Raw genomic sequence first — 13,670 nt, 5'->3', positions numbered from 1 at the left:
TCCTATAAATGGTATTATCCTGATTCAGAACTTCTTAGTTGTTATGGGCTATTCAATTTCAAATGTTTAAATGAACAATACAATGAACAATACAATACAATAAAGTATAAGTTTCCTCTAGTTTTGTGTGTAGTTTGTATTCAAATGAAGGTCACAGGGGATTTTGTAAAGCCTTGTACACACAAAGACTTGTCCATAGGTGTTGGAATATGGTCCCTCTGGTGACAGTTCAGGGAAGTGCATTATGCAGACGTGCTCTGTTGCTATGGAAGGGGGTGGAGGGACAGCAACGCAGCGCATGACGGAGCGGGAGGGGTAAGGTGGAGAACAATGGCCTTAGCCTGCATTCAAACAAGATGGTCTGGAAGGTCAAATCTCTCACTGATGCATATGGCCCACCATACACACACTAGATTATCAGCAGAGACAGCCCCGACCTATTGCCTTGGCCAATAATGAAGGCCCCTAATTGTCAAAACTGTTCATCCATGGGCTTAAACCACTCTGTGACCGCCTAACGCCGATCGGTGGCCACAGAGTGGCTCCCCCAGGACCACCTAAAGCTGATTGGCATCAAGTCCTGGGGGCAGTGATTAGCAGGAATCGCTCGCACGAATGCACAATCGTTCCCTGCCAAGTCACAGAGTGGAGCTCTGTGATCAGCCTGTCTGCCCACAATCGCGGGTGGCAGGCTGTTAAAAAAAAGCAGTTATTTACATGTACAGCGCTGCAATCTACTGCAGCTCTATATGGGGGACAGCTCTGTCACTGAGCTGTCCCCTCGAGTGGCTGACGATCACACTGATTGGCTCTCGGGGGGAGGGATGAAGGGAGGGTGGGAGGAAATTAAAAAAGAAAACATTTTCATAAAAATAAAAAACCAAACATTTAAATTCATTGAAAAAAAAAATGTTGCAGCAGCAATCAGATGTCACTAACAGAAAGCTCTGTTGGTGGCAAGAAGAGGAGGGCAGACTCGTTTGTGAGCTAAGTTGTATGGCCCTGCAGCACACTGTCAAAGCTGCAGTGTGCTGAATTGTAAAAAATAGCCTGGTCACTAGGGAGGTGTAAGCCTGTGGTCCTCAAGCAGTTAATCAATGAATTTTACCGGGGCAAACATTACTTCAGGAGAGTAGTAATTCCATGTCTAACATGTAAACTATGCTTGCGAAGTCAAGGTCCATAGCTCCGTACCTGTGGCATATCAAACAGCAACAGATGCAAGCCCAATCCCTAGGAGCAACCCAAGCATGGCAGGCTGCATCATGGAAGCGTCACAAGAGAAGGATGTTTAGTTTGGTGTCAACAAATTCTTCAAGTATTAAAGAGGAAGTGTAGTAAAAATAGTGCAATGAATAAAATTGCTTATTTTATTTTTACAATATTCATTTATAGATTATTTAGTCTGTGTTTGCCCATTGTAAAACCTTTCCTTTATCTGTGTAATGATCTGCTCAGCTGGCTGCACAGGCAGACAGCTGTTTGACCATTCCTTATGTCTGAGAGATGCAGGTCTCTGGAAAAGAGACCTGGCTTCATCTTGCAACTCTCAGAGTTGCTTTGCTGAGGGATTTGCATACATGCAAATTGCCCAGCTGTCTCCTTTGAGGGCTGGCAATATAAAAGCCTTCTGCTCACCAGAAGGCTTTGCTGGTCATAACGGTTTGTTAAATACACTCCTGGAGTGTCAGCCTTCCCTGTTGGATTGTTATAGTTATCTTGGAGTAATTCTGGGGACTGCACTAGGCAGCTCCTCTAGTGCAGCTAGCTTGCTTATCTGTTTTGTCTGTGTTGCCTCTCTGCTGTGATTGTCCTGTCGCCAACGGTGGGTCGATAGGAAATCGTCCTGTCTGTCTGTGGGTGCTAACCAGAGCAGCGGTTGCTACTGGTAGCTCCTTCTGTTTTATCTGTCTTACTTGGATCGCACTAGCCTCTAGCGGTAGCGGCTGTGGATCCTTCTGATTGCTTTCTTGGAGTATAGCTGGAGCAGCGGTTGCTACCGGCTATCTCATCTGTCTGTCTTGCTTGGATCGCACTAGCCCCTAGCGGTAGCGGCTGTGGATCCTTCTGATCTGTGATCCTGTCCCTGAACTTGGATCGCACTCTCTCTGGCGGAAAGAGCAGTGGATCCTGCTAAGCTCTGTGGCTTTACTTGGATCACACTCGCTCTGGCGGAAAGAGCAGTGGATCTTTCCTATCCTGCTTCCCGTCCATCTGTCTGTCTTGTCTGATACGAACGCTTGCTGTAGGCTCGGTGAGGTAACCGTTAAGCAAGCGCTCGCGTTCTCTGTTTCGTGTTTGTGTGTCGGTGGTTAGTTAGGCGTGCTTGTCTCTGTTGCGCTTAACATGCGGAGATCGCGCTGTAAACGCGTTTGCTGTTGCGTTAGCGTTTGTTCGCGTTTAGTTAGCGTTTGTTATTTTCCTTACCTTCTCATTGTATGATTTGCTGTGCCTTTGCTACTCTCGTGCCCTGTCTTGCTCAAGTCTTGTGTCACCTCTGGCAATCGCCTCTCTCGCGATTGCGTTCCTACTCTGTTTCTGCTGTTGTGTGTGCACTGTCGCGGGTTGGTGACTAGATTAGTGCACACACATACATTCTGTCCCTGTGCTCATTCTCATTCGCTATCGCTTCTCTTGCGATTGCGTTCTCACTTGGTTTCCTCTGTTGTGTGTTCACCGTTGCAGGTTGGCGACGGGATTGGTGGACATACATACATTCCTCCTCTGTGCTTATTCTGTCTTGTGTCACTGTTAGCAATCGCCATCTCTTGCGATTGCCTTCTCACCTGATCTTCATGGTTGTGTGTTCATCGTCGCTGGGTGGCGACTAGATTGGTGGACACACATACACTCTGTCGCTTTACTCTCTCTCTTGAAGGGCTATCTTGCCCTGCGTTTCTTCCCTTCGTACAATTCCTATCTGGCGTCTGTGGCAGGGCAGAGGATCTGTTCCTCTGCACTCCACAGCTCCATCGGCCGACAGGAATTTCCCTCTACAGGTGCGTTGCACTTTTTGCTGGGTTCTCTCAAATTATACGCTTGTGGAGGATTTCCGCAGTGTCAGCGTGCGTCCTGTTCGCTGACCACAGAGAGAATTCCACAATCGTTACAATCTGATTTACATTCTGAAATTTCCCTCAGGTGGCAACATCTTTAGTCCTGTCAGGTGCAGCTCTCTGGAATGTTCATTTACTGAGAGTTCCAAAACCAGTACAACATGGGGGGGAACATACATCACTAGGAACGCTGAGCTAAATAACAATAGGAAATAGGAATAGGAACAGAAATAGGAAATGTTTCTGATGCTGAAACCAGAAAAATTAACATAAAAGTGGGTTTCCTAATAATTCCCTGCACTCTACTGTATGCCACCATAGTGTCTAAGGTTAGAAAAAAAATCTATCTATCTATCTATCTATCTATCTATCTATCTATCTATCTATCTATATACATATATATATACACACACAATTTCAAAATATAACAGTACAAATACATATATTATTAATATGCAGAGATGTGTCTTCATTTATATACTGCCAGCAATATTTTTTTTATTATGTGCAATTTATGAAGTCAGGCAGTGCATGCTAGCTGAACACATAGCAACAAGCCACTTTATTATGGCAGTTTGTGCTGGACATGCATAAAGCAATATTGTTACACATTCACAATGCACTTGTGAACTCTGCTCTGCAATAACAGTTATAAAACTACAACAATCATTATGCTTTAAAGGGCACTTTCAGAGTGAGCCTCATAAGTTTGAAATCAGTTAAGTTTTGCAACGGTGCTAAACCAGCGCACATTCTGCTATTCAACAAAATGTCCATCGAGTCCATCGAGTTCAATTGAACTCGATGGACGTATGTCTTTTTTCAACTAAAATAACTATGTAACTATGAATACAAAGGCAGACACCTCAGTGAAATATATCTGGCGCGTTGGAAAAAATAAATGTTCTCTTTAAAAGACAGGTTGGGAGAGTAAACATTCCTGGATTATTTTCTATCATTGATAATTTTGCAAGTGTAGCAAACCTGAAGCGGAAAAAAAAACGAATGACGTAATGAATTGCATGTGTAGCACTGATAATAAATAGAACATAAGTAGAAAAAAAGAGTCTCATATTTTTATTTTCAGTTATACATTACATCCATCATTCCATAACAGCTGCAGTTTTAAAGAGAAACTCCAACCTAGAATTGAACTTTATCCCAATCAGTAGCTGATACCCCCTTTTACATGAGAAATATAATGATTTTCACAAACAGACCATCAGGGGGTGCTGTGTGACTGATTTTGTGCTGAAACCCCTCCCACAAGAAGCGCTGAGTACCGCGGTACTCTGGGCAAACTGCCACAATGTAACAATGTTCACAGACAGGAATTAGCTGTTTACAGTTGTCTCTAACAGCCAAAACAGCTAGGAGCAGCTACATAATCTGTCCACAGTAAAAATGTCACCATGTAATAAATGTCAGAATGCAAATCAGGGAGAGGAAAGATTTTACAATGAGCAAAAACTGACTAAATCATTTATACATAATTATGGTAAAAAATAAAGCACTTTTTTTACTACATTATTTTCACTGGAGTTCCTCTTTAAGGGCTCTTTCACAGTGGGACGTTGCGTTTAATGCGACGTTAAGGTCGCACAATGTGCCCCTAACGCAATGATGTTAGTTTTAAAGTTGGACGTTATATTAAACTGCGTTATGCGTCTCTTGATGCGCCGTTTTCTTTGCATACTGATAGAATGAAAATGGCGCATGCGTCACATTTTTTAAAAAATCAAAAACATTACTGAGCATGTGCAAACAGTCCAACGTAGTTTATAACGCATATAACGCACAGCATGCAGCACTTTCTAAATGATGCTACACGTTACACACAACGCAACGTGAGCACTGTAAATGTGGCACATACTTTCTATTGCTGTGCGTTAGTCTGCGTTATTCCTTTTTATAACGTGCGACTTTAACGTCGCACTGTGAAAGCAGCCTAAAAGCACACTCGGGCCCATATGCAATTATCTTTTTCTCCAAGGTTTTCTCCTAGATGATATTTTCAAAGTTTTCTATAAAATACCTTTTAGACCACAAGCAATAATTTTGATAACACTTTTTCTTCTACTATTTGGTACTTTTTCAATTGCAAAGTTCTGAAAAAAAGATGAAAAATTATCTCCTAGGAGAAAACCTAATTGCATATGGACCTCTGTCTTTTAAACTATAAAGCAAAGCAGAAAGAATGACACTTGGAACTTTCTTGCAGTAAAACCTTATCTCAAGCTGTCTCTCACTGTTTCTTTGCTGTTTAAGTGCTTCAGAAAACAGGACTGTATTCAACCCAGTGAGTCCAAGTGCACAGAGCACTGACTTTTTTTTAACTATTTCTGTACCGGAAAAACAGAGTAACCACACAGCTCAGGGTGACCCACACTACTAGGAATGTATAGGGGTATAAAAGGGACCAAAAAGCTTTCTTACTAAAAAAAAGTAAAGCTTGGTGTAATTGCCTTCCTAAAACAGAAGGAAATCTGCAATAATTCAGCTATAAGTGAACATTTGTGGTTACCCACAATGCACCACTACTGAATATGCAAATTATCCCTTTTCGCCCTTGTTAAGCCAAGCAAGCATCCAGAACCGCTGGTATATAGCAAGCCTATAGCTTTAAGTTTTACACAGCCATATCAAACCCACATGTAGACAGCCTGTTTCGGACTTTTGGTCCTCATCAGTACATGGCAGGGATTGATAAGGCTGTATGAAATAGGGCTTGGACCAGTACAACAGAGTAACCAAGCAGCTCAGGGTGACCCAAACTACTAGGAATGTATAGGGGGATAAAAGGGACCAAAAAGCCCTCCTACTAAAAAAGCAAAGCTTGGTGTATTTGCCTTCTTAAAACAGAAAACAATTTGAGACTCTTTTCTTTGCTACTAATGTTTCTATTTCTTAGCTGTAGTACACATACAATTCATTATCTCATAAGTTTATTTTCGCTTCAGGTTTGCTGTAAAGGACACCTGACCCGACGCAAAGCTACCTAAGCTAAGCACAGAGGTATGTTCATGCTGGAGTCACATATCTCTGTGCGTTAGCCGTACCTCTCCTTACCCCCCTCACCCCAACCCTCACCCCTGGTCTCCATAATCAATCCTTCATAAATCTGACTTTTGGCTAAAGTGACAATTTTTAGACAGGAAGAGGCTGGCTTGCAGCGACCTTTCTTCCTACCACCCTCCCTCTCCTTCCTCCTCCCCGCCCCATTCACTCCCCCAAGTGCAATTTTTGAATTAACAGCTAAGCATTTCTGTTGATAATTCAGTTTATTTACAAGTATATATACATATAGAGCTGCTGTAAAGCAGACACATTCATGAGGTAGGTGCCTTTTTCAAAAACCAGAATATACACAGTGTGAAGCATGGACTAATATGAGCAAAACAACTCCCAAAATGCAATCAAACCTTTAACAATGAGAGATTCTGCAGCATTTACCTCACATACCTCACGGTATTATAATTATTATTACATTATAGATACACTCCTCAGTGATCAATTAGGACCAGTTCAGGGACAATTAAAGGAAGTATAAATTCTCTGAAGACTACAGGCTTTTGTAATGGATTGGAATCTTGGCACTGAGTCTAGAAAGAGAATGCAGTTAAATCACAGAACAACCTGCTTTGTCACACAGATAACATGTCACATAGTGGATAATTAAATTAGTATGATATACCTATTCACAACTGTTCCTTTTTTAGTGACTATGGCAGAGCCAGTATAATGCCATCAATGCCTAGCAACTCAAAATCAACTCCACCAAAACTGGTCAGCTGTATACGTGTTAGGTGTGAATATATTTAGTGTAATGATGACATGAAATTACCAAGCAGTTGTGTTCAGTTGCCAGGTAACTGTTCAGGAGCTATCATTTTTGATTGGCTCACTGCAACTTCCTGTTTCATTTGAATAGAGATTTGTATTTTTGACTATTTCATTGCACAGCACTTGCAAGCTGTAACAATTTCAGTCCTCTGGGGGAAGGTTTAAGAGAAATGTCATTAATAATAATGAATAATGATTAATAAATGCGATTAATAATAATGAATCTGATAGTGTTATTAAACCTCCCCTTAGTTCACACTCAATAATTATTATAGATATGCCTTCACCAACTATTTATGATCGTAGAGAGTAGAGACTCATTTCCTGTTCCCAGTGACCCTGTCTGTTGTTAAAACCCCACAAACCCTTCCTGGCTTACTTGTGTGCTGACCTGGGTTTACTACCCTTTTTACCTGAAAATAAGCCCTACCCTGAAAATAATCCCTAGCGTGATTTTTTCAGGATTTTTGAGGATGCTTGAAATATAAGCCCTTCTCCAAAATAAGCCCTGGTTACAGTTCATAAAAAAGTACATGTAAATAGTGTCTAGGCAGCTACGGTACACATGTAAAAAAGTAGAATGCAGCAGGTCAGATACACCCTTCACCACGGAAAGCAGACACTCCCCAAAAAATTGCACTCAGAAGACTCCATAAGACCCAAAACAATTAGGGTTCGCAAGTACTGGACTCTCTGTAAATGTAGATTCATTGTTATACATGGAAAAAAGAAATAGTCACAAGAAATTTATGGTTACAGATTGCCCAGCAAGCTCATACTGAACCAGAACTCCTAGAAGTGTGTAAGAAACTTGAAAGATACCAAAAAGCCATCTTACTAAAATGTTATGCAAAACAAAAGTTTGCCTTCTTAAAACAGAAGGTATTTGTGATTATTCAGGCTACAGCTCACTCCAACCTGAATAATACCAAATAACTTCAGTTTTAAGAAGGCAAACTTCTATTTTGCAAGAAATTCATGATAAAATTCAGAGTTTGGAGAGATATGATGATGTCTAGAATGTGATGACATGACTGTATTTGAATAAATGCTGATTGTTGTTTATGAAAAAAAAGACATCCCCCATCTTTAGGAGAAGAAAATTATGACAGACCCTGTCTTATTTTCCAGTAAATACAGTAAGCTAGTCAAGACTCAGAAAATATCTTTAGACACTTGTGAAATATGGTTGTGTCTTAGGACAACACGAGATAGAATATCTCATTAAGCATGTTAATTCAGCCTACAGTTCCTACAGCTGACAGCCAAAGAGGCTCAGTGAATCCACTTGGGAGGAAGGACGTGATCGTCGGGATGAAGCATGCTGAATAATTGTCACAGGCACTCTACCAGCATGGAACAAATAAACCCAGAGAGGAAACTCCATGAATGAGCTTGGTAAACATCCTGGCATGACTACTGACTTGTGTCAGATTATTGTACACTGCAGTACAGGTCTGGAAGTTAGCATTTAAAAAAAAAACCCCATTTGAAAGGTCCACTTTGCCAAAAAGATAAATACACAAAATGAAAGCACGTGGCAGAATTGATTCACCTGCCAGCGCTAAGCTGATGTAACAGCATGGTGGTTAGCAGCTGAACAGGGGCATGGCCTGTATGAATACTAAGCATTGCACTTGGGGAAAGTCTACACTAAAGGCTGCTGCAGAGGTTTCAGTGCACCCATTGACAGCATCTACGACTTAGGACCTTCAACCACCCAGCTGGCATGTGTGGTGCTCTGGTGCTGTGTGTCTATCTACCGACAACCCAAGGAGGATGTGATGATTCTCATATTCTGTAGGTCTGCAGCCTAATTGTTATTGCTCTATGAACTCCAGGTGAACATAAGCATAATAGACCAGAGGAAAAGTCCAAATGCTCTAGTCTAAACCCCCAAAAAGATGAATACTCACTGTTGCAGGATCTGGTTAGCTATGCCATTGTACAAAACGGAGAAGGGTCCACAAACTCAGTGAGATTCTAAAAGCCGGTTTTCTTAATTGAAGACAAATCCACATTCAAAAAAGACATAGACATCCACAGGATCAACTGAATTGTGTCAGGCTTACATTGTGCCCTTATTCATAGTTGTCTGTGGATGTGACGTCTATGTCTTTTTGTATGTGGATTAACCTTCAATAAAAAAAAATGGCATTTAGAATCTCACTGAGTTTGCAGATCCTTTTTGAACATAAGCATACTGTTGACTCCCACTGTGGGTTATCTTAATTTATGAAAGTCCATCTATATACCTCTCCTTCCATTCCGCAGCAAGTTTGATTTGCTTTGATCTTTCAGCTGATAATTGGAAACACAGTGGTATACAGAGAGACTTAAATCAGATACAAGAGGAAAACAACATTATTTTAAGACTTTTGCAAGAAAAACTGACCTAAAGGTAGCTTTACGTAGGGTACTGTTATGCAGTTATTGTACAGTTACCCATTGTAACTAATAATTATAAGCTTTTTACAGTTTGGAATGACCAGTTCAACAAGATACTTTTTTTTTCTTTGGATTGCCGTTAGAAATGCATCACTTCATTCACTTGAGTAGCAGCTCTACACTTGCAGACACACCAGATCTCACAATAACAGTAAAACTCAGAGCTGTCCTCTGGCTAATCCCTCCCCCTTGATTGTAAAGTCGTGTACAGACCTGACATGTCGATCATTTCTGGTTTTCACTTATGGTCTCTGTTCTGCAATATTCACTTTGCATATAATACTGTTAAGTCCTATACTCCCATCACCTTCTCACACTCTTGCATCCAAGATTTCTTCTGGACTACACCCCTTTGTTGGAACTCTCTACCACACCACATCTGTAATTATCTGAGTCTTGAAACCTTTACGTTTTACCCTGAAAGAGAAACTTTAACCAAGGATTGAACATTCCAATCATTAGCTTTTTTCTCGAATAGATCATCAGGTGGGTCTGTATTACTGATGTGGTGAAACTCCTCCCACGGTGTGATGTCAGACCAAGGTCCTGACAGTTTGTTCTCTGTGAACCTTGTTGCATTGTGGGAAATAAGAGCCTTTTCAAACTGCCACGCAAGCAACATCTCCCTCTGCGCATAGAACTCTCGGTAACAAACATTCCGTACAGACCACCTGGCAGAACGAAAGATGTCACCACCAGTGATACATTTCAGACTGTAAATCAAGGAGATTTTTCAAAAATGTAAAAGGGACTATTGTAATAATTAGCAATTTTATTAGTTCTGTTATTTTCACTACAGTGTATGCCTGCAGTTCTGCAGTGACTTTTTGTTATATATTTCATAATGTAAATCAGGGAGAGGAAAGATTTTACAACGAGCAAACACTGACTAAATAATCTATAAATGAATATAGTAAAAAAAAAAAAAAAAAAAAAAAAAAAAAAAAGCAATTTTATTTTATTCATTATGTTATTTTCACTACAGTTCCTCTTTAAAATGCACATTTTCACACAAGTATATACTGTATAATCTGTCATTAGATTATATTTATATAATATTCTTTTGTTACCATTATAAGTTATCCACAATCACCCACAAACAAGCAAACAATTCCTATATCTGATGTGGTTTGAACAGATAACAGGGCATACAGATAAGTACTGGGGAATAGTTGCTATTTTATGAGCCTGTCCTTGATGGAAAGCATTACACCTCTATAGCATTCTTCCCTCTCCCTCCTTCTCAAAGCTTTTAAGATACATTTATATGTATATTTCATTAAGTGATTTCAGAAATGTGATCAGTCCATTTCATAATGGCCGAGGGCCATAGAGAAAGAAGAGAAGACAAAGCCACAAAAGAGAGGTATCCAACACACAACCATATTCTGTGGCTGATAACAAGAAATCCACGTTCCTTATGTTTAAATATCAGCTTTAGTGCTGCTCTTGTCTTAAAGGATACCTGCAGTGAGAGGGGTATGGAGGCTAACATATTTATTTCCTTTTAAACAATACCGGTTGCCTGGCTGTCCTGCTGATCATTCATGCATAAGTAGTGTCCGAATCACACACCTGAAACAAGCATGCAGCAAATCCAGTCAAACTTCAGTCAAACATTTTATCGGAATGCTTGTTCAGGATCTATGGCTAAATATATTAGAGGCAGAGGGTCAGAGGGACAACCAGGCAAATTGAATTGTTTAAAAGGAAATACATATGGCAGCCTAGATATCCCTCTCACTTCAGGTGTCCTTTAACCACTTAAGCCTATCTGGACAAACATTCTCGTCCAGATAGGCTCCGCGCACTCCCGCCAGCCGCGCTTACTCCCGCCGCCGGCCGTTAGCCCAGCGATCAATGAATGGGATTATAGCTCCCGTTCATTGATCGAAGCCCCCCGCAGAAAAACCGACAGCATCTTATCAGAGGCTGCGGTTTTCCTGCGTTAAAAAAGGTTTCCTGTCCTCCAAATGCTTCCTGGAAGTGTGATCATACACTTCCAGGACTTTTTGACTGTGGCCATCTTGTGGCCAAATAGTAAAACTACACCCACATCCATTTTTTATTAAATAAATATATATTTTTTTACATTTAAAATTAGCTGTTTACTTCCCACACCACAAATTACCAAAATAAAAATTTTAATAAGAATAATAAAAAAAAAATACAATAAAAAAACACAAATAGTTACCTAAGGGTCTGAACTTTTTAAATATGCATGTCAAAGGAGTATATTAATATAATTTTTTAAACTATGGGCTTGTAAATAGTGGTGGATGCAAATTGAAAAAAAGCACCTTTACTTCCATATAAAATATCGGCGCCATACATTGTGATAGGGACATAATTTAAATGGTGTAATAAGCGGGACAAATAGGCAAATAAAATACATGGGTTTTAATTACGGTAGCATGTATTGATTTCAAACTATAATGGCCAAAAACTGAGAAATAATGATTTTTCCATTTCTTTCTTAATATTCCTGTTAAAATGTATTTATGATAAAATAATTCTTAGCAAAATGTATCACCCAAAGAAAGCCTAATTGGTGTTGGAAAAAAAACAAGCTATAGATCAATTCATTGTGATGAGTAGTGATAAAGTTATTGGCAAATGAATGGGAGGTGAAAGTTACTCAGATGCAAAAAATGAACAACCCTGTGGGCTAAAGTGCTTAAAAGTGCCAAAAAGTACCCAGCAGTCTCTGTGTAGCCTCTGCAGTAAACCAGTTTTTGAATAAATAACAAAATCTGACTGTTAACGCCCGGAGCTGGATCATCCACAAGGCAAACCTAGGCAGTTGCCTAGGGCCTGGAGAGATTTTAGGTGCCAGGTGGATGCTAGCCCTCACCAAATCTTACTAAAATAACCAGGTGACCATCAGCTGTGGGCAAAAACTGCTAACTTGCCCAGGGCCCCATTTCATCTCAATCCATTAACGCCCACACATTTTATGGTTAAAGCAAAGATTACTCAGAACACTCCAACAAAACTTGGGTACAATTAGAGGCCTTAAATCTACCCCTCGCAAACACCAAGGCCTTCCTATCATCTTATCTGTTGGGGTCTCAGCTTAAGATTACATGTCATCCTTTCATTATGGCTACATCTAATGCATGGAGTAGATTTATCTCTTCTATACAATCTAGACCCTCTGTTATTTTCCACCAAATACCATTAGCCACGCTAGCTTTGATGATACCTAATTTTAATTACCAAACCTGGGCTTCCTCGGGTGTCCACACCTTTAATGACCTCATTAAAGAAGACTCCTTTATTTCCTTCCAAGAATTAACTCACAAATTCCCAGGCCTCAAACACCAGACATACCAATATTTCCAGCTAAAGCATTGGTTTCAACCATTTGAGGAAATTTCCAGAAAATTCCTCACCATATTAGCAGTCTCCTTAAAAATATCTCAAACTCCAAAGGTGGGATTTCAGTGTGGTACCAATGTTTAGCCTCTACCCAGAAATCGTCATTACAAAAATATGTGCATTTCTGGACAGAAGAACTTCAATCAAAATGGTCTTTACACCAATTCATCCATGCAGACTCCTTACTAAAAAAAAAACACTCCAAACGTATCACACACGCTGAAACTTCAAGGAAAATGGTACCTTCCACATTAGAATATTAGCCCAATTTCCTAAACAATACTCCCACGTATGCTGGAGATACTGCAACTCAATAGGCACCCTATCTCATATTTTATGGGGCTGCCCAATCATTAGAGATTTCTGGAATTCAGTTTCTCAATTCTTATCTGAAGTCCTATACCACAAATTTGTATTATCTCCACAAATGGCCCATTTTCTAATTGATATCCAACAAATTCTTCATTCACAACGGGGGAACGTAATTCACATTATGTGCGCTGCTCGTCAATTAATCTTAGCTAACTGGAGAAACAAAGATCCTCCTTCAATGACTGAACAAATTTACTCCATACAATATAATCTAGAGATGGAAGAGAGACTGTCTCCATTATACTATATACCCGAAGAGCCCCCATCCCCTAAAATAAACTGGCAACAAATCCTAAACCGTTTGAGTTCGGCCTGTTAACCCTACACTTCATTAATTAGATCAAAGAACTGCAAGCAGACTGCACCCTAGAGTTAAAAAGGAGTACACCAAGAAACTATCCCCTATACTTCTTCCCTGTTCGACCCCCCCTCCCACTGCTTTGACATGTCCTTGGTCAGCTGCCCTCTCTTAGATAGCTCCTCTAGAGTAGGATTTTAGAGAGGTAAGAATGTTCTATTGTTACAGTTCACTATTTTCAGGTGAAAATTACTCAACATTTACTAATTGCA

General features: G+C 40.1%; 1 protein-coding gene across 4 annotated transcripts in view; it reads right to left on the bottom strand.

Annotated features, from left to right (window-relative positions):
• MYO1A (myosin IA) overlaps window positions 1–13,670 on the bottom strand; it is a 159,148-nt gene that overhangs the window by 117,674 nt on the left and 27,804 nt on the right. Inside the window, exon 1 of one of the 4 annotated variants that reach the window (XM_068267482.1) lies at window positions 6,751–6,834. The exons of the other annotated variants lie outside the window; for them this stretch is intronic. The gene's annotated coding sequence lies outside the window, so the exon portion shown is untranslated. Of the gene's footprint in view, window positions 1–6,750; window positions 6,835–13,670 lie in introns of those variants that run through there. 4 annotated transcript variants of the gene reach the window in all.

The sequence above is a fragment of the Hyperolius riggenbachi genome, chromosome 2, assembly GCF_040937935.1.
Source record: "Hyperolius riggenbachi isolate aHypRig1 chromosome 2, aHypRig1.pri, whole genome shotgun sequence".
In the NCBI taxonomy this organism is placed as follows: Eukaryota; Metazoa; Chordata; class Amphibia; order Anura; family Hyperoliidae; genus Hyperolius; species Hyperolius riggenbachi.
This window is presented reverse-complemented; position numbering and strand designations above follow the sequence as displayed.